Source organism: Chinchilla lanigera, unplaced genomic scaffold, assembly GCF_000276665.1.
Source record: "Chinchilla lanigera isolate Chin_1 unplaced genomic scaffold, ChiLan1.0 scaffold00010, whole genome shotgun sequence".
Lineage (NCBI taxonomy): Eukaryota > Metazoa > Chordata > Mammalia > Rodentia > Chinchillidae > Chinchilla > Chinchilla lanigera.
The window spans coordinates 17,884,217-17,905,558 of NW_004955411.1; positions in this window are offsets into that span (position 1 = coordinate 17,884,217).

Here is a 21,342-nt window from a genome sequence, read left to right on the forward strand (position 1 = left end):
TAAAGTTGGAAATGACACACATTATTTTCACTAAAATTTCCTTGGTCAGACAAGTCATATGGTCATCCCTGAATTTCATGGTGTAGAAGTTTATAATCTGCTAATAGGTAGGCATACTACATTGAGAGGTATGGAATATGAGTGAATAGTAATGCAGTCTATTGTATCTACCAAGCAGAGACAACCCAATAATTTTCCAACAACAGCAAGACCTGAGTTAAAATTTTAGACCTGCGAGAAATGCCAGATTGTCCCTAGATTAGGGTTGAATAGTATCCTTTTGAAATTGGAACATGTAGACGAAAGACAAATTATCATCCTGACCTCTACATATACACACTGATGGGGTAGTGACAGGATTACTCCACAAGCACAGTTCCTGTTAAGAACTGAGAAGAAAGAGGAAGACATGGCAGTCTCTGGTCTTCAGGAAACCTGAAATCCCACAGGCTTGGTGGTTGGTTGATATTCCCAGTACGGGCTCTTACTCTCTTTCTTGGGGACAGCTCCCCAGGCGTTGTTCCCTGGCCATTGACTGTTGTCTCAGAGCTGCCTCCTTTCCAGTTTTCCCCTTTAGCTCAATAGAGGTCACAGAAAATATATTTATTTTCAGCTTTCTCAGCTCTCTGTATATTGTAGTCACATTTGAATTCTTAGATAATTGTATTCTCTTGAAAGTCAGATTTGAGGCAAGTTTAGTGCGAAGGTGTAGTCTACTTCCAATTATTTGCTTGCAATTAGCTGCATGTGCCAGGATAACATCCACCTTTTCACGGCTTGACTGTCCTACATGTCAATATGGATACCTTGACTTTAGCAGGCCAGGGATTAGAAGGCTACATTTCTGGCCTCTTTCCCCTGAATTTACTGGGTACTAACAATCAATTGAATTTTAACTGTCTTGATTCAAGCTTTGCCAGGAAGCTTAATTTAATCATCCTTTGTCACTCAAAGTCATTTTCAGTTTTACTTTTCCCTACTTGGAAATGACAAGTAGTTGTAACTTACTTTCTAGCCTCTCTTTGCTCCTTGGCAAACCAGCGAAATCAAAACCTTCGTATTCTTTTTAAAGATCTTGTCACATCAGCTAAATATCAACCAAGGCATGCTACTAACATTCCATTTTTTATGCAGTGACATCAGACTATCCCAGGCTTGCAACAGTAAAATATAGTTCTTACTCAGTTTATATGTTCAGTATGGAACACTTACAGTTCTTCTCAGGTGTATCTGCTTTCTATAAACAATCAGTCTCATGGTAGAAGAAGAGAAAAGATTCAAATCAAGAGGAATTTAAAAAATTTCTACTGAGGCATACCACTTCCGTTCCAACTTTGTTGGTAGAACAATTTGCATGATAACGTCAAATTCAAGAAATAAGATATTACATTAGAGTTCTTTAGGACATAAAGGCAGTGCAATATGGAGATATATGAAAGGACGTTGGAGGCTGGGGATTTAGCTCAGCGGCACAGCGCCTGCCTGACAAGCGCAAGGTCGTGAGTTCAATTCCCGGTACTGGAGAAAAAAACAAAAAAAAGCAAAGCAAAAAAAAAAAAAAAAAGAAAGAAAGGACATTAAATGATGGGAGTTGTCTAACAGGACTACGGAGAAAGAAAAGTCACAGGACATGCCATCAGTGGGCTGAAGGGCAAAGAATTAATCGCTATGAAAATGGTAGTATATTCAGTTCAGATTCTAAAGCTTGAAGACCAAAGATTGGGTAGAGGGACTCTGATATAAGTTTTGAAAAGTGAAGTCCTGAGAACCCCGAGCTCAAATGCCCAAGGGCAGAAGACTGATATTCCAGTTTAGGATGAAAAGCTACTTCTCCCCTTCCTCTGCCTTTTTGTCCTATCCAGAACCACAGCAAGCTAGTTAATGCACTGATGAGACAGGATTCTCTTTACTCAGTCCACTGACTTCATGTTCTAATAGCTTCCAGAAATGCCTTCGTGAGCTCACAGAGAAGTAATGTTTTTGACGTATCCACATATCATTTACTTTAGTCCAGTTGACACATGAAATTCATCATTACAGTTATCCCCTGGTCAGACAGGAAAGAGAACGGTAGAGAAAGACTGTGAGGAGAAAGACAAATCACATGTACAGACAAATGATCAAAACTCTGGTCTTGTGTAAAATCTCACTAGTAGTAAAATGAAATTTGAAAGTAAACTGAATGCCTCTTTGCACTAGGACACTCAGAATTAATTCCAAAATTAGTAATTCTCAGTTTAAAATGTTATGGATAAATAGATATTTTAATACCCTTTGGGGAAGCTTTATAATGTACATGTTTATATAACTTGCAGGATAGTGGACAATACTTAAGAATAGCTTTTAGAGCAGACATATCCTGTGTTTAAAAAAATTTCCATTTTAGTGATTATTAAAGGCAGTCTTGAAAAACTCCACATGCTCTATGTTTGCATATATAAAATATTTCATTATGTGATAATCATAGCATCATTCACATTAATGAAAAATTAGAAATGTTTACAATGTCCAACAATAAGATAATTCACGTTAAAGTATAATTTGCCCTAGAGTTGACTGTAATGTAACCATTAAAATAATACATTAATTCCTTGTGTGAATAGATATTTCTGCTATATTGTTAAATGGCATACCATATTATTCCACAGTATGTGTTATGGGAAGAAAAAGTTATAAAGCCCAAATACCTTGGTTGATTATTTATTTATTTACTTATTTATTTATTTATTTTCTATTTTTTTGGGTACCAGGAATCAAACTCATGACCTCAGGGTTGTCAGGCAAGCACTTACGCCACTAAGCTATATCGCTGGCCCTCATTTTTTATTTAAATTGTAGTTGAAACGATAATTTTCAAATAGTGCTTAGTGGAAAAGTTTGGCTTTAATGATTTGTTTACATTGTAAGTCTGAAGATGCAGAAAAGAAATGTGGCTTTTACTTTTGGTTTAGAAAGATACAGAAGGAGAATTTTTGCATTCCATTACCATAAATAGTAAGATAAATCTATACTTTTATGTTGTCATCAATAAGTTGAATTTCTTTCTGTTTACTGAAAAAAAAGACTTTGCTGTAAAATCCATAATTCTGTTTTACTGTTTTTCTTGTCTAAAGAATTGCCTACATATAACCTTCAAACTACATACATGTTTATTCTATGGATTATAACTGTTATAACACTTGAAGGAAAGGACTTGTTCACTTTGACAACCACGTTTCAACCCAGTGGTTGAATTTGATCACCACCTTTGTGATAATTAGGTAAATATTACTCTGTTTATTTTTATTATATTTAATGAACCATAGCATAAAAACTGTCAAATATTATATTAAGATATGAATCATTTTGAAAAGAAATCAGCACAATCATAGCATACATGATTCAATTTACACATTTATATCCATGTATGTCTAAAAAAATCAGTTCAATAATCTGCCATCTCCACTTCCTTAATAGAATGTGAACATATTTTTATGTCCATAATATGAAACCTTTCTCTTTTAATGGTAGGCTGTTTTATTGATATGTGTTAACTAAACTAAACTAACTAAACTAACTAACTAAACTAACTAAACTAACATTTTGAACACTAACTAAACTAACTAAACTAACATTTTGAACACCAAAATGTTTATAGTGGTTAACTTTGAGAATCATAATTTGTTTTCTTATTTTTGCCTATTCATGTTCTCTAACATCTCTGCCACGAATGTAATATTTTTATGAAAAACTTTAAATATCAAAATATCTCTTGCTCATGCTTCCATATTTAAATCAAATCTAGGTCATTAGGCCTCTCTTGGTCACTCTGTCAGGAGGTGTTACTCTTCTTGTGTCTTTTACTTTGCGTCATTGTTACATCTAGCCCATCTTTTTGGTCAAATCCTTTTCTTCATATTTATCAGTTCTTTGGGGACAAGCACTGCAACTTTCCACAACAAACCGGGACAGTCAGCTTCACATCCAGATCATCTCCAACTGGCATCAAGGGCTTGGTTGTTCCCGTCACTCAGGTGATTCCGTGTGGCTTAGTTATCACACTAAAGCAGCCAAATCTAAGACAGAAGAAATATTTCACATACAATCCTCTTTTTGAAAGCTGAACTTTGAATCTTCTTTCTTGTCACCTGAAAAGAATTTCAACTGGGGAAGCATTTTTTTTTGAATTCTCAATTTGTTGTTCCCTTTCCCAATTAATATATCTGAATTTTACTTGGTATCAGTGACAAGAAAAGGGATTGCTCAGCTTGCTCACGACATCTCTGTTATCCTTTAAAATCTCTTCATTTTGATCTTAAAAATCTATCCGCCTATCAAAAAATTTTTAACAGAGTCAATCCTGGCAAGTCTGCATGATATGAGAAATGGATTTTATGTTACTTTGCATCTTAGAGATACCAAGTGCGGTAAGAATATAAATGTCTGACTGTCATATGCATTTGCGTTTTTCCATTGTTTTGCTCAGGGTGATGTTCAGGCCCTTTGGCCTTTTGTGCCTGGTGTAGAGTCCTTGTTAGGACTTGAATAATGCTCAGCCAGCTTGACTTGCAGAATTTACCATGCCTGAAGACTGTTCTTTTTTAAAAAATTCTTCTGTTGCCCTTATCTAAACATTTCATTAAATGGCAATTTCAAGTATTTCACTGGGTTCTTAGTCAAAATAAGAAAAATATTTTAGAAAGAGTTTTCAAAATACTTAGAAGGGGCATTTAGTGCTGTGCATATTTTTTCAAATACTTGGGTTATTGTGGCCTGTCATCAGTAAGATAACAATCTCTCTAAAGCAAAAAGCTTATGTTGTATAATAAGACCTTTTAAAAACAATTTATGTATTTTCACTTTAGGCTGTTGTACAACCTTGGGTGGGCATTTGAAGACACCAAAATATACCTGCAGGAGGGTTGTGGATTAAGTAATAAGTGGTAAGCCTCCAACTGAGGCTTTGTGTTTATCATTATCATCTTGGAAAAGAAAATATTCAGACTAGTAATGATTCTGGGCTACCTGCTGTGGAAGATTTCAGCCTCCATGTAACATTTAATAAAACATTATTACTAGACTTCAGTAAGACTGCACTGATAAGAACTGCCTTTGGAAGAAGTCAGAAGAGTGATCTATTGAGGTACAGAACGCAAACCTTAGAAATAATAAAATAAAAACAAGATTCATAAAAGTAGAGATAAAATTTTTACCCAAACTAATAAAAAACAAAATAAATGAGAAAAAAAAAAAGAAAAGGAAAAACACACAACAATCTATCTAAAACCCAGTACTTAAATAGATAAAGGGAGTTCATAAATGAAAGCCACACATTGCAAGCAAAGCAAGAAATGAATGGAAGAAATATATTACTAGCATGGAGCAAAACAAAATTCAATAAACTTGGGAGTGAAATATTGCCTCAGCTACATAATGGACTCAGTCTTTGGCCTTATGAAGCCCAGAATTGTGTAAATTTTCACTGTGTCAAGTTTCTCACTTGGGCTTCACTGACTATGCTGTATTGCTTTGCCAACACCAGTCTTCTTTATATGTTGCATACTTTATACCCTTTATTTGGATTCGGTTCATGTTAAAACTCAGAATAATTATTACACTGAGGTATTTGCCCTTTGATTATCCTGACGTCCATCCCAGTTGCTGGTTGGTATAATTTTAAAGTGCTGATCTGAGCTCATAAATCCCATCATAAGAATCCTAACTGCCTTAGAAACTGCACTTTTGTGATAGATATTTCAGCTGTAAGTTGTTTGGGAGGTGTCACTTATCTGTTGGCATTGTTTAGGAATCTTACGCTGACATACAGTGCTTAATGCTGTTTCAAAGGAGAGTTCAATGGTGGCTCAATTAATCTTTAGGACTTCAAATAAGACCCATATCTTTAAAACTATTATGCTTTCTAACTGTACAGAATTAGGATTGTCTCTATCATTAACGATGATATAAAGTACTTACTTAGGACATGCATTAACTCTTATAGGTCACCAAGATATTGTTTAGAACATCACATTTTTGCTCTTTTGGAATAATTTCTGTACTCTTCATTTTTTTTTTTTTTTTTTTTTTTTTTGGTTTTTCTCCAGTACCGGGAACCAAACTCACGACCTTGCGCTTGCCAGGCAGGTGCTTTTTCGCTGAGCTAAATCCCCAGCCCCAGTACTCTTCATTTTTAAGTCTAAGTTTCTGTTGGAAACTTCTCATGATGAACGATTATTATATTAACATATTTTTATTTTTAATTCCAAGAGTGATTACTAAAGGGCCCATCAGTTAGCTAATACTTCTTTGCATTTTGCATATGGGTTGATTTTTTTTAAGTGTTAAACATTTTATTAGAAAATAAGCAAATACCTTCCTCTGCACTTTCAAGTACCAACTGGAGTTTATAATCTTATGGAACAAAAAACAAATGTTCATAGTATTAATGAAAACAGAAACAAGAATAATCCATTTTTCTTCATGGATAATATGTTATTCAGTAATTTTAGTGTGCATTTGACCTTCAGGTAAGATAGATGTGTTTCTCAAAGACAGAATATATTTCTTTCTCACCAGTGGCCTTTATGAAAATTTGGGACATTAATATTTTAAGATCTTCTTTTAAAATATTTGTAAAAAGAATGAGCTGGTCCATAGGACATTGCCCAATCTGTAATAAATTTCTTATAAAAATTTCAGGAAAGAATTTAACTCTTTAAATGTTACCGGCATAAATATTACATTTTTGAACAAAATACAGAAATGCTTACTGAGACACTAGTATATCTCTGAATCTTTTTGGATGCTTTGAGGATATCAAAGGTAAATGTATTGGCTTTCTGATTCAAATACAAGAAAATTATTTAACAGTGTAACTAAAAATGAAATTATTAGTAAAAGTAGAAAGACAACTACTAACTTCTTACTGTGAAATTTGAGGTACTCAATTTATAAAAAGAAAAGGTGTGTTTTAGCTCTAGAGGTCTCAGTTCATGATCTTTTCACTGTTGGCTGTTAAGTCACTTTGAGACCTGCGGTAGGGCAGTGCATCGTAGCAGGAACACATGGCAGAAGAGGCTGCTTACCTCATGGTGGCTGTGAAGCAAAGAGACAATATTTCCTTTCAGGGCATATTGATGGACACCAAATTTTCTTTCACTGGGCCTTATCTCCTAAAAGTTCTACCATCTCCAAACAGTGCCATGGGCTGGTGACTAAGCCTTTAACACATGGACAACTGAAGGATATTTATCCACACTACACCCACACCAAAATACATAGAAGATATCAGTAAAGGCAAAGATTTGTTGTGACATGTAGACATTATTCTAAAAGATTCTAAAGCAGGGATGGATGATGTCTTAATCACTTTTCTTTGTTAATACAAAATATCTGATGCCCACAACTTAAACAGGGAGAGGTTTATTTTGGGTCATGGATTTTAGAGGATTTGGTCCATTGTCAGCTGGCTCCAAAGCAGGAAGGACATGGTGGAGGAAATTTGCACATGCCAAGGCAGCCAGAAAGCAGAGAGAAGGGAGGAGACATAGAGGGAGATTCACTTCCTGGTCATATTCTCAGTGCCCCAGCTCTTTGGAACAGACCCCATCTCTTAATGACATATCTGCCTATGAATTCATCAGTGTATTAGTAAATCAGTGGAAAGAGTTTCCTAGAGTTTACCATACAGGCACCCAGAGAATCTTACACCCATGACCCTAGGGGGCCTCACTACTGCTTCAGCTGACTGCAGACCTTGGCATTATCTACATAGTGCTGGATTTAGAGACATGAAGAAGAAAAGAGTTGTACAGTCAGTGAGGTGTTCACCCAGATTTAAGAAGAAGGGCTGGGAAAGCAGGCAGTGCACCCATGAGAAAATATTGTGTGAAGCTGTGAGAGTGAAGCTTAAAGTTCAGTGGAAAACTCAGGAAGTTGGAGATCCCAGACATGAAGCATCTGATGAAGAAAGTGGTGGGAAGTAAGCAGAGCCAGCCCAAGAATGAAGATATGAGGTTTATAATTAGCAGTGATACAGGGATAGGTTTCCTAAGCCTTTTGGAGCTCACAACTCACTGTGATTAGACTGGGTCCTGGACATGGAACTATAGGATTAATGTTTGCCCTGCTGGATTTCAGTCTTGCTTTGCTTCTATTACTTCTTGTACTCCTACTTTTCCCTCTTAGACTGGGAATATCTATCTTGTGCTATTATACGTTGGAAATGTTTAGCTTATTTTTTATATTTTACATGGGTAGCAAGTAATAGTTTGCCTGAAGTCTCAGAAGACACTTTGGACTTGGTCTTCTCAACAGTTCTATAGCTATTAAATCTTTAGAAACTCTTAGAGATGAATAAAATGCATGTTTCATAAAAGGAGGTACATAAACTTTTTAGGGGCCAGGGTGCAATATTATGATATAAATCCAGAATATCCCACAAAAGCCACATGTGTTCAGAAGTGGGACTTTCAGAAGGTGAATAATCATGGGGACAATATATTTAGCAGTGGATTAATCCACTGATTTCTTAATAACTGAATACACTGCTTTGAGGTGGAAACTGGTCTGAACAGGCCAGTCACTGGGGGAATGACCTGGAAGGGTGTAACTACCTCCCAGGATCCTCCCTTCCCTCTCTGCTTCCTAGCAGTCATGACATAAGCAACTTTTCTCCTCCAGACATTTCCATCTTTCCTGTCCTGCTTTGGAGTCAGCTGACCATGGACTGAACCCTCTCAAATCCATGTATCAAAATAAACCTCTCCCCCTTTGAGTTGTGGATATTGGTACTTTGTCCCAGTGATGAGAAAGTATGACAGAAGGGAAATATACTAGACAGAAAGTACAGGTCTATTAGTGAATATAATGGGTACCTGGGTGAATACATGATATCTAGCTAGCTATATTGGAGGAAAGATATTCTGATTGATATAAATCAATTTGATTTTATAATCACTGATTTATTCATAGAAAGATTTAAAAAATATTCATACACACCCATCTCAAAGGCATACAGATATGATTTCAAGCTATTTTTGAAAATATTTATTTTTTGTTCATGTATTTCAGTTTCTCTAGCAATTTTTTAAATACCAAATATTACTCTATGCAACAAAGTAGAATTGAGTGATGGTGTTTTCTTTGTTTCTTTAAATTATAGTTTTGCTCCTCCTTCCTTCCTTCTTTCCTGTTTTCTTGCCTATCTTCTCTCTTATTTTTAGCCATTCACTAGTTTTTAGCAAGGGCAAAAATTTTGAGGAGAAATAGAGGGACTATTAAAATGATCACTAATTTGTTTTCAAAGTTTGTAGGGAAAATATTTTTAAATGAGAAAAGCTTTAGCTTCTTTTACCATTCTTTTATGAGTCTTAGTTATTCTTAAACTTAACTTTTTCTGATTTAGTTTCTGTCCCTTCATTGTGTGTTCTTCTTGTACTGATGCAATACATAATTTAAAAATAATTTTTATTTTATTTATTATTTAATGTACTTCTTGACTGATTAGTCGGTTGCAGTACTAAGGATGAAATCCAGGTCCTGGCAGGATAGGCAAATGCAATATCACTGAGCTACATCCCTTGCATATATTTTATAAAAGTAAATTCATTAGAGCTCTTTGTAAGGTCTTTGTGATTTTGGTTTTATTGATGCATTTTCTTCTTAATTCAGACCATTTGTTATTATTCTAAATTTTTAGAGTAAAATTGTAGATATATATATGTGTGTGTGTGTGTGTGTGTGTGTCCATTTTCTATATTGCTATTTTTAAAATTCACTGTTTCAAGTTTTGGATGGAAAATATATTTTTTCCTAGTATTTCTATACCATCTAGGTTAGCAAACAGTTCTCTTTTGCAAATTTATTCAGAGATACTCTAAGTGGAACAGGATCCCTCTATTGTTTTATTCATCTCTTAAGAAATACAGATTTCAACCAAAAATATATACATATGCTTCCCTTGTGAGTATTAAACTTTGTCTTAGATTGGATACCCTGGAATACACTAGAGGGGGAGAACTGCATCTGAAAGGTTTACTTGGGGGAGTACTCACTGAAGATACTCTTATAGGAAGTGAGGAAGGCTGAAGCAGAACTGCCTCACTCTATAATTTGAGGCTCAGACACTATTCCAGAGGAAACTCTGGCATTTAGATTGCCTTAAAAATTATCCTTAATGTAGTCAAAGAGGTCAGATGTTTATACACTAGCATCTAAAAGTCATAGATTACCAGCAACCCCAGAGGAAGGCTTATCACTTGTGGAAGAAAAAGTTCCCTGACTGCTAAAGACCTCCCAGGTGGGGACTGGCTGTAGTCATATCAGGTACAAGGATGGCTGCAGACTAAGGCCCTGAGCTGGAAGTCAGGGATGAGCTTTGATTCCATTGTTACTTCATTTAAGGATTTGGTGAGAAACAACATTTTAGGGCATTTTCTCCTGATTTGAAAGTAGGGAAAAGGTGAAAGCATCTATCCGCACTTCCAAGGATTATTCCAATCCTTAAATGACAGTCTAATAACTAAAAGTCACTGTAGCCATGCTTCATATTATGATCTTACTTCAAGTAAGGATTATAAACAACTTTCAACAAAACTGCAAATTGGAGAGCTGTTCCTTAATGGAGGTCATCTATTAAAACTGGATGGCATGAATATAGCTTAGGAAATGGGGAGGCTGAGAAGAGAGTTTCTAACCCTTTTTGTGGGAGATGAACCCTGTCACCTACAGGAGGTAGGAGGCAAACTATAGGGTAGGCAGTGTATAATGCTATTTGGCCTAAGGGAGTATCAGGGGACAGAGAAGAATAGTGTCACATCTACTGCAAGATTTCCCTAAGGAGGTTGTGACCACTGCCCAAGAAAAGGTATGGTGAAAAGTGTGAGGGTAGCTCCAGTGAAGGGATGGAGGGCGAGCAAGAATGACAGGAGAAAGGAGGTCATCGATGCAAAGATGGAACAGGTATCCAGAATGACTAGGCCTGAGTCAGCACTGTAGGGCCTGTTGAGTGGTGTTGCTGACCATGAATTAAGAGAACTAGAAAATCACAGAAAGGACTCAAACGAGGGTCAGGGTCACAGTAGGGGTGGAGTGCCAAAATGGAATTATTTTACTTCTTGATGGAGCAGCATTTATTATTGTTGTCAGTTTCTTTTTGGTTTGTTATTTTGTTGTTGTTGTTTCTAATCAAAAGAAATAGGAAGAGATTGGAAAGGGGACAAAAGAATGCAAATGCCAAGTGTTATATAACATTAATATAGCCAGATTCAGCTCTTTCCAGGTTTTTATATGGACCCCACACTGAGAAGAAAAAAATAACATAAATTTCAAAGAATTGTATTTTATGACATGGGAAGAATATGTAAAATTCAAATTTCAGTGACCATGAATAAAGATATTTTGGAACATAGCCATACTCATTGATTTATATTATCTCTAGCCACTTTCAACCTACAGGTAGAGCTGAGTGGTTACAACAGGTACCTCATGATCTGCAGAAATCCACATGTTTACTATGTGGCCATTCACAGAATGTTTTCTGGTATGGACACACTTTTAGGTTGCTTGGACCTCATTGTGTGAGGAGGAATTGCCCTTGGCCACATATAAAAAGGATAGTTAGTGTGTAGCAGTAGATATGGTCATAGCTGAAGTGGGAGTGGTATTGGGACATAGGGAATAAAAAGTGGTAGTGTAAGCCTTGACTATTGATGAGAAGGATTTGATAGAGAAAACGTTGAAAATTCAAGAAGCAGAAGCATGTGGTGGAAGGAGAATCGTGAAGAGAGGAAAGGGCTTTCTAGACATAAGAGATGGGATGATATGTCTTTCCCACTGTAGGGAAGGAAAAGGAGGTACTGAAGTAACACAACTTTTCAACTCCGAGGCATGGCCTTTTTTCTTTTTTCTGTGATTGATGCTAATTTAAAAAACTTCTTTCAGCTTCTTTGTTATTAAATCAAATTTCCGAGGATATCACTAAATGATTTTCATTCATATGAAGTCTTATAATAGGGTGATATTTAATGTGATATTAAGGTAAGTGAAATGTTTTTTGTCTTTGAGTCTTCTTCTTTCTTCACTGGGCCCTAGTTCCTTCTTCTGGCATTCAGAATAATTCATCATACAGTGGCACTCTCTACAAATACTCTCAGTCATGGTATAACCCTTTTGTCGCTGGCTGTGGTGGCACATGTGTTGCTGTGATCTTGACAGTCTGGGAGGATGAGGCAAGAGGATCACAAAGTCAAACAAGTCCAGGCAATTGAGCAACCTCACATGACCCTGTCTCACAAACGTAAAGCAAAAATGAAAACAAAAATAGTAAAAGGAGTGGGGATTTAGTTTGGTGTGAAGTCCTGGGATTCCATCTCTAATAAAGAAAAGAAGAAGAAAGAGAAGAATAAGAAGGAGAAGGAGAAGGAGAAGGAGAAGGAGAAGGAGAAGGAGGAAAAATAGGAGGATCAGGAAGAAGAGGAAGAGACCCTTTCATTTTCCTTATTCTCCTTTTTCACATCTTATTTACCTATTTTCCTTATTTCTTCCACTGGACTTCGCAGGCTTTGCCTTCTCACTCTCTTTCTGTACAGTCATCTTTCTCTGCTGTTCTATTCTCTCCCCACACTCCCATCATTTTCCACTATCTCCATCTTTTGATCAAACCCATTGTATCCCATTTTCCCATTCCACTGACATCACAAAGGAAAAAAGTCTTGTCTAGATAGAGATAGATAGATAGACAGACAGATATCTCCTAAGTCATGTACATGAATTTGCTGAGTCCGAAGCACAATTTTACTAATTCTTTTTTTTTTTTTTCTTTTGGTTTTTTTTCCCGTACCAGGGATCAAACTCACGACGTTGTGCTTGACAGGCAGGCACTGTGCCGCTGAGCTAAATCCCCAGCCCCACTAATTCTTATTTTAATAAAATCTTTCACATTTTGGGTTTTCTTTCTCTCCTCCTCCTAAGTGCAAAGGACTCTGCATTTCTTGTTCCCAATTGGTAATGTGGTAATAATTTTGTTTTTTGATTGAATTTTCAATTGCATCTTGTTTGTGCTTTAGGTATGTGAGTAAGCATGATGCAATATTTCTCAAAAGAGGACAAAGTTAGCATTATGCTGATTTTATGGAAAAAAGTTTTTTGAACCTACCAAGTTAGCCAAATGGTATTATTTTCCTGAGCGATGGCAGTTAGGGTTAAAATTACTTTTCTATTGGGATTGTGATATTATCCCCTTATTCCCTTATTTCTCTTTCTGAAATTTTCACTAAGAATTGTTTGTTTCCCATTCATGGAGAATAGCTGGGGTTATCACAAGCTGTAGATAGAATTTCACAAAGGAACTTAGAGGGAAGGCACACCAAGGATTACTCTGCAGCTAAAATTTGATGGAAAAGTAGAACAGTTACCACATGGAGCAGGTTTCCAGACTTTCCAGGATGAGTTCATTGTTTATGGAATTGGTTCTTGTTACAGTTTGTGTCTGGGTGTTCCCCCCAAAACACATGCAGTCATGGGGTGGGCTTTTAGAGTTTATGATTAATTCATGGGTGTGAGTGTTGCACCTGCCTTGGGGCAGATAGTTTGAATATGGCAGGGAGAGAAAGAGGCTGCTTGCACCACTCCTCCCTTTTGCTCTTGCTGCTTTTGCTATATTCCCCTCCAAGAACAGTTGCCCTCGGCCATGTGCCACCCTGCCTTGGAGCCAGCCAAGTATGGACTGAAACCTCCACAGACTGTGAGCTAAATGAACCTTTCCTTCCTTCATTTTGGGTGCCAGGTATTTTGTCTCAGCAATGACAGAAGCGTAATCAAGACAGTTCTGTATCCTTACCTTTTGCTTCTGAGTTGTTTCATAACATTATACTCCTATTATGTGTCTTATTTCCTTTATGGACCTCTCTTGAGATTCTAATTTTATTTTCAATACCACCCTTATACTCTGATTCTGTTTATTCTTCAGCTACAGATTTTCAGATCTTAGATTGGGTCCTACTAAGTACTACACAGTTTTCATGACCTACTGCCCTGGAATATTCCTTGGACAGTTGGTATACAAATATGATTATGCAATTGCCGCTTCAATTCATAAGTCAGTAACAGAAAAGTATCACTACAGTCCCACTACATTAATACTGAAATTATGCTGGCTCCAGTGCCCTCTTCATCGACTCCAGCATGGCTAGCCCTTTATGGCTTCCACTCTGCCATGTGTCTCCTCCATATTCCACAGATGCCCAGGTGTCATGAAGCTGAAGAAATCGGCACGCAGATTCTGGCTTGCAGAGTGTGTGATTGACTGGAGAGCTGTAGAATAAATTGGGAGGTGCCAGATCAATTTGGTTCAGCAAGAGGACAAAAAAAGCTTCATTCAAGCTGGAATATAGATGTTTTATCTGAAACTAATGTGAAAGACTTAGGCACACTCCTAGTGCCAAGGTCTAGCTGTGAAGCTTCACATACCATTCTGATGGTTTTATCTTTTTGTAGTATGCTGGAAAACCATTCAGGGCAAACAAATCAGGCTGAGTCTGGGATAATCATTGTGGTTATGACTCAGGATGGCTGCGGTCATGGTAAACTGAATCTATACAATGTCTATGAATTGATCATGATATGCTCGTCAGTTTCACAGGGCAACCATTCCAAAAGGCAAATCATTTCCTGTTGCTGTTGCCGCTACCATCACTTCTGTCTGAGGTGGAGCCCAGTTAATGACTTCCAGCTGGAGCTTTGTAACTCTACCCTTTGGGAAAATAGCTTTCTTGCATAATACATAGTTAAATGCACAAGAGTTCCACTACAAAGCTGCTTGAGTTCCAAAAGGTTATAGCATTGATAAACACAATCTCTGCATTTCCAAAATTACTGAACTCACTCTAGGAGAAGACACACATTTTCAGGGTTGGTCCATATAGATAAGTATTTATTAGCTTTGTAACTGCTTTTCATTGTGACAATTTGTGACAATTTAGCCTGAACTACAGGCTCTAGAATTCCATTTCCAGTATGTTTCTAGGTAAGGTGGACTACAAGTTAGAGGGAGGCAGTGACCATATGCATGTCTTCTCCTGTTGTTCACTCAAACACTCTTCTAGACCCTGCCATGAAGGGATTCTTTCACTACGATTAGAGTCACAAATCTTAAAGGAATTAAAAGGGAGAGTATCACTGCTTGATCTGATTTACTTAAATTTAAGGCTTTTAACAATGTGGACACATTCCCTGAGATTCTGGTGAGCATCTGCCTGGAAATTGCCTCTCCCTTTTGACCTGGATTTTTCTTCCTTCTGACACCTGTGGATGATATGCTTTAGTTTTTTCCTGGAGTTTTCATCTGCTGAGCATTTTCCTTTCCTGATCATCTATCATAAAGACTTTGGATTTGACTGACTAACCCTCAAGGAGCTTATTGTTTGCATAAATGTAAATGTATTCTACTGGTTCTGCCTCACTGGTTAAACTATGACTGGTAAAAACTCTTATAATCCAGGTCTCTGCTTCCCCTGCATCTTCAGTCCTCTTGCTGAGAATGGCTTACAGAGTCAAAACGCTTTCCTCATTATGACTATTTTCTCAGGGAAAGCCATCCACCTTCCTCTGCATTCTTCCCCAGATTTTGTGTCACCCTTGTCTATAACTCATGAAAATCCTGATATAGAAACATATGTGCAGATAACTATTCCATATACAGCTGAGTCCAAAAGAAATAGGCATGGTAAGAAAGATGCTGTCCAATACACCACAAAGATTTGAAAATTCAGGCATCACAATGAAATTTTCTTGTGTGTGTGATTTGATTATGAAGCAAGATGAAGAAATGACTTCCTCCCGCAGATTCAGAATAGATAATAAATATTAATGCAGAAGATCCATAAATAGCTGCTTTAGAAGAAATCAAAATATCTGGTTGGATGGCCAGAAGGTTAGACTCATTTTTCATGTGGCCAAATTGCTTTTGAGGAAAATAATGGTACAGTTTTGCCCACTGGAAATACTTAACATTTGTTCTCTTCCTGCATTCCATCAATTCCTAGTCATATTGATCTGTGATTCATTACTGTTAACCCAAATTGTGCTAAAGCCAATACCAGCGAGATGTGTTAAAGTTATTCACTTGTTTTTGCCTAACTCTGACTTCATCAAAATGAACCCCATGCCCTTTTCAATTCATATCATCATTATCAGCCTCAGAAGTAAAGAGTTAAACTCACTGGGGAGCAGTAATGATAATATGTCCTGAGAGAGCTTCATTTGGCCTCAGCTATCTATGTTTTTCTCAGTGCTAAATGTGTTAATATACATAGACTATCATTTACATAGCAAGTGACTATGCAAGATGAATTATTTATTGTGTGACAACTACCTAATACCCAGTGTACTATCAAATGCAAAGACATTTTTATTTGACCTGTATGTAAATTTGCATTATAGAATTCATTACCTTTATGTATAAGTCACATTGAAGTTAGGCACAGCTATCTCTCAGAGAAGCTGCAGGTTACCTCCACTTTGATTTAATTGCTGCTCTCCTCACATGCCCTGCTCTTGGAATGGAAGGATTGCAGGGACAGTGGATGGGCAGCATGCACAAAACCTCTCCTTTGATGCAGAGAGTAAGGTGAGAGAGAAAGACAAGCCCAAATTTAATTAAAATGTTATGAGAGCTAGAAACCAGCACATGAGACAAAGTAAAGGGTAGCAGGGTTTGTGCCTCCTGAAGTGTGTATGCTGCCAGGGATCACCAAGGTAATAAAATTCAAGCTGCTTTCCCCAGGCAGTGGGTGACCCCATCCTCGGCAGAGAGCTACGTGTTTACATTCTGAGAGACGGGGGAGGCAGTCTTCCTGAATAAGAAATTGCCTCATTTCCAATTTATTCTTTAGTCTCTAGAATGTAATTTAATTCATCTTCGCAGTTTTCATGTGGCTTTTCAGACTATTTGCCTCTGGATTATTTTTGCAACCTCTAATAATATGGTTCATCAGGGAGGTTGCTGCCTCGGAATGTAACAGCGCTAAGCCTAGTTCCCTGACTGGGCAGATAGCAAGCTAATTACCCAACTTGTTGGGGAACAGGAGCTGGAGGGACTGGAAATTTGTGGTATTGAAATGAGTGATGGGGAGTCTTTAGAGGCCTGAAACGTTAGATATCCTCCCCATTAGATTCTTAGTCAGTCACTTGGGGCTCTGCAAATTGGATGGCCTAAAGATTTGCTTTGCTTGTGAGATTTTTGTTACTTCCCAATTCCAGCTGGACTGCAAATACTGCAAGAAAATCCTTTCTTATTATTGGTATTTTGGTCCTTCTATTTCCCATCTCACCTGGAAACAGGCAGTGCAGGGGAGTGAGAAAATGGAAAGAACAATGGGAAAGGTAATAGAATTGCACTGAACCCTCAAAGAGATACGCTTAGAATTCCACATGAGGGTTACGAGGGTTAAGGCACCTACAAGCTTCACCTAAGTCAATCCAGGCGCATCTGTCCCTCCGCATGTAATTGCAGAACCACCCTTTCCTGAAGAAAAGCATTTTTGATATGAGATGTGTCGGATTACCCATAAGATTATAAAGTTTTATTCGCCTCTCTTATTTAGTTCTCATCCACGCAAACTAGAAATATTTTTCTTCAATAAATAAAACATTTGGAATTAAGTACTCACATTATAATTTAATCCCTTAATAGAATATGATTTGGGCATAGGCCGTATGTTTATCCTGTATGGTTCTTAAAAATGCTCTCCTGAGACAAACTGAATAAAAATGTGAATTTTAAATAAGAGCCTCATTTTATCTGTAAACACTTTTAGAGATTGGGACTTTCTGATCATGTCCACTGACCTCAATTTATTTACAGTTTTTCCTATGATGGATCGTGTCTCTAAGGGACTAAGACGAGCCTTAGCCAAGGGAAAGGAGATGGGTATGGAAGGCACTCGAGCTGTTCATGTCTCCCTTCCCTGACACAAATCAATTTGCCCCAGGATGCTAGGGAACCGGCTATAAAACACAAAGCCATCCCTCCATTTCCCTGTGCACTATAGGACTAAAGTTGTGAGAGGTTAAATATCCTACTCTAGGTCACAGAGCTTGTTAGTGCTAATGCTGGGTCTATAAGCCAGGTGGTTGGACTTTTAGTTCTGTTCTCTTCTTGTACTGCTTGGTTCTGACACCTAGGATTTGCAATAAGCCTTTGAACAAAAAAATAAGCTGTGTCTGAGACTGAAGTTATTATCCAGGCTTTGCCACTCCCTGGACAGTGAAAGGCATTTAAACACCTGTCCTTGTTTAAAAGTGAATTGGTGCATTATGTGTTTATAGCTCTGGTAATTGCACACTGTGCCAGCTATTATATTTATAGAATAAAACTGAGGTTGAATGCACACTCCTAGTTTTGATTATAAATGTTTACTTAAAAGATGGCTCTGATTCAATGCTATGAAATCAAACCCAGGCAATCAGAGTGAATGCAGCTGAGCTTTCACCCTCTGGGCCTGAAAGATGAAAGGCCTTGGACGGTGTGGTAGAGTGAGTGTTTGTGTCTCTGCAAAATTCATAGGTTGAAGTCCTAACCCCCAGCGTAATGGTATTTGGAGATGATGCCTTTGGGACAAAATTTAGTTTAGATGAGGTCATGAGCAATGAGGCCCTGATGATGGGATTAGTGCCCTAATAAGCAGATACCAGGGAGCCTGCTCTTTGTCTCTCTCTTCCTCCCTGTGTATTTTTAACGAAGATGTGGGGACACACAAGGAATGAGCTTGCAGCCACCTAGAAGCCGTGAGCATAGGCCTCAAGAATGAGACCTACATTACTGGAAATTTAATATTGGACTTCTCGGATTCTATAACTGTGAGACATGACTTTGTTACTTGTCATCAAGTTTATGTACATTTTATGGAAGACCAAACCGACTGATACAGATGACATGTCTTCCACACCCTCTTGTAAATGAACTCTGGACAATCTATGAATGTCAATGATGAGAACCTTTGCTTATTAAGTGATGACTATGTGTCGGGAACTAGTAAGCACCATTCTGTAAACGTTTCGTATACATTACCTATTTAATCATGGTACCGATCCTTTAGGAGAAATGCTGTCTGGGCTTTATAGACTAGCTTTTTGAGGAGAGAGAAACTCATGTGTCAGGTCCTCTTGGGGTCTGTAGCTTCTAGCATAGGATTTGGCACATAACAGGCCTTCAGATGTTACTGTATAGAAGGTAATGAGATTTGCCCAAGGTAGGGTATCTGCTAAATTTCAAATTCAGAAATAGCCTTACAACTTTAGGGGGAGACTGCTCTGCCTTTGGTCTTAGATCTTTTTCTCTTCTGTATATATCACGTTCCAACCTCCTTTTTATACATTCACTGTAATTGCATTTAGGGTCTACTCTGATCCTCTGCGATAGTCTCTCCATTTCAAGAATTGTATTTAATCATATCTGCAAAGTGCCCTTTTGCCATAGAAGTAAGATTTATAGGTTTCAAGGGTTAAAATTTTGTAAACTCTCACAAGCCATGGTTTAGGCTTCCACAGTGCTAACCAATAGACAAGGAGACGGGGAGAACATTCTGGATTATCCAGGAGCCCAAGTAACTACCAGTTCCATAAAGTGAAAGGAGGACAAAGAGACAGAGAGTCAGAGGGAGATATGGCTACAGCAGAAGGGCAGAGAAAAAAAGCAGTGATACAGGTTTCAAAGCCCAAGGAAGCAGCCATGAACCAAAGAATGTGGGCAGCCCTTTGAAGCTGAAAAAGCCAATGGAATACCTTCCCTTATAGCCTTCAGGCAGGAATACAACCCTGCAGACTCCTAAATTTCAGCTCAGAGAAACTTATATTGTACTTCCACAGAACTCTAAGGTAGTAAATTTCTGTGGTTTTTAAGTGGCTAAGTTCATGTGGTTTATTAGCAGGAAGTCAAATTGCTCGGTTTTAATGCCAGCCTTTGTTGCACCAATTTGCTTCTCATCTGTTACTGTACTAATTTCTTTGCACATATCATTTCATGTATAATTTTCAGAGAAACAACAGAACAACACATCTTTGCAGGTACTATCTCTACTTCATTGCTATCAAATACTGAGACTTGCCTTCCTAAGACACATACAGATCAACTGAACTTGGAGCCACAATAGTTTACATCTTCAACAATTGCCAGAAATTTATATTAGAAGTTATCACCTCAATGTGCTCTTCCCAACCAAGCGTAAAGAGTAGCTTGAATGAAATTTTCCATGTTTATGGTAAGGTTCTTCCAAAGCTAGGAGTTCTTGGAATATATTCTGTAACTTTTCTGTAGTCTTTAGATTAAAGACCTAGGTGTTACTTTTTCTTTGTTTTTGCTGATAGCACTGATGGGAAAAAAGTTCAAACGGTAAAAGACTAGATACAGAGGCAGGGAGGTTTATATTTAAGTTTCTATTAATTCAACTTAACTAGCACCACCTAAAATTTTGCAGCTATTCTTTAGAAGCAAATTCAACCATCAGGATATTTCTTGACTCTAATCTCTAGTTTCTACTCAGTATATAACTTATCTCCATCAAATGCCATTATGCCTGCAAAAATAAGCTCTAGGAAATTAATTTAATTTTCAGTGAAGTGCCACTTATTTGCCTTTTTAGTTATGAATATGCCTGGCCTATTCCGCACCATGACTGAGTTTGTCCAGTCATTTTTAATTATGAGATTTTGCTTGGGTCCTGGTATCCTTTGATATAAGCTTTTCTTACCCAGGCTCTGGGTCTCATTTTCCTGAGCTCTGGCTTCTACCCTAGGAACCCCTGAGGTCTGATGTTTGTTGGACACTGACTCCAATTATTTTCTGTGCAAATTGCTTGACCCTTCAGCTTTGATTTTTCCTTTCACAAACTGAGGACATAATCACTTCTCTTATCTCACAGGGCTCCTACGAGAAACATTAAAGAGCTTTGAGTATGAAAAACACTATATACCTGTGAAGGAGTGTTGTACACTCATCATTTTCTTCCAATTCCTAGATGATATCGGTACGACATTCCCCAGGGAAGCTAGTTAAGACACAGTAATCCTTGGCCAGGTCTGTGGCTCTTTGCGCTTTGGAGGTGCCCTGCAGCAGAAAGCAAGCATCAACCTACTCCCTCCTACAGACTTCTTTTTTCTTTCCTGCTGTTTGCAAGTGAGATCTTAGCAGAATTGCTGAGCCTCTGTTCAACTTTTCCCTTCACTTACTCTACTTGGAAAGAGCCTTGCTGCATACATTTGTACACATTACCATCCCAGAGGCGCGCTGTGAAAATGCACTCCTGCTCTTTGGTCTAAGAGAAAGGACAACTGAGTTTAGATAATGAATGGATATTTCCAGGATTA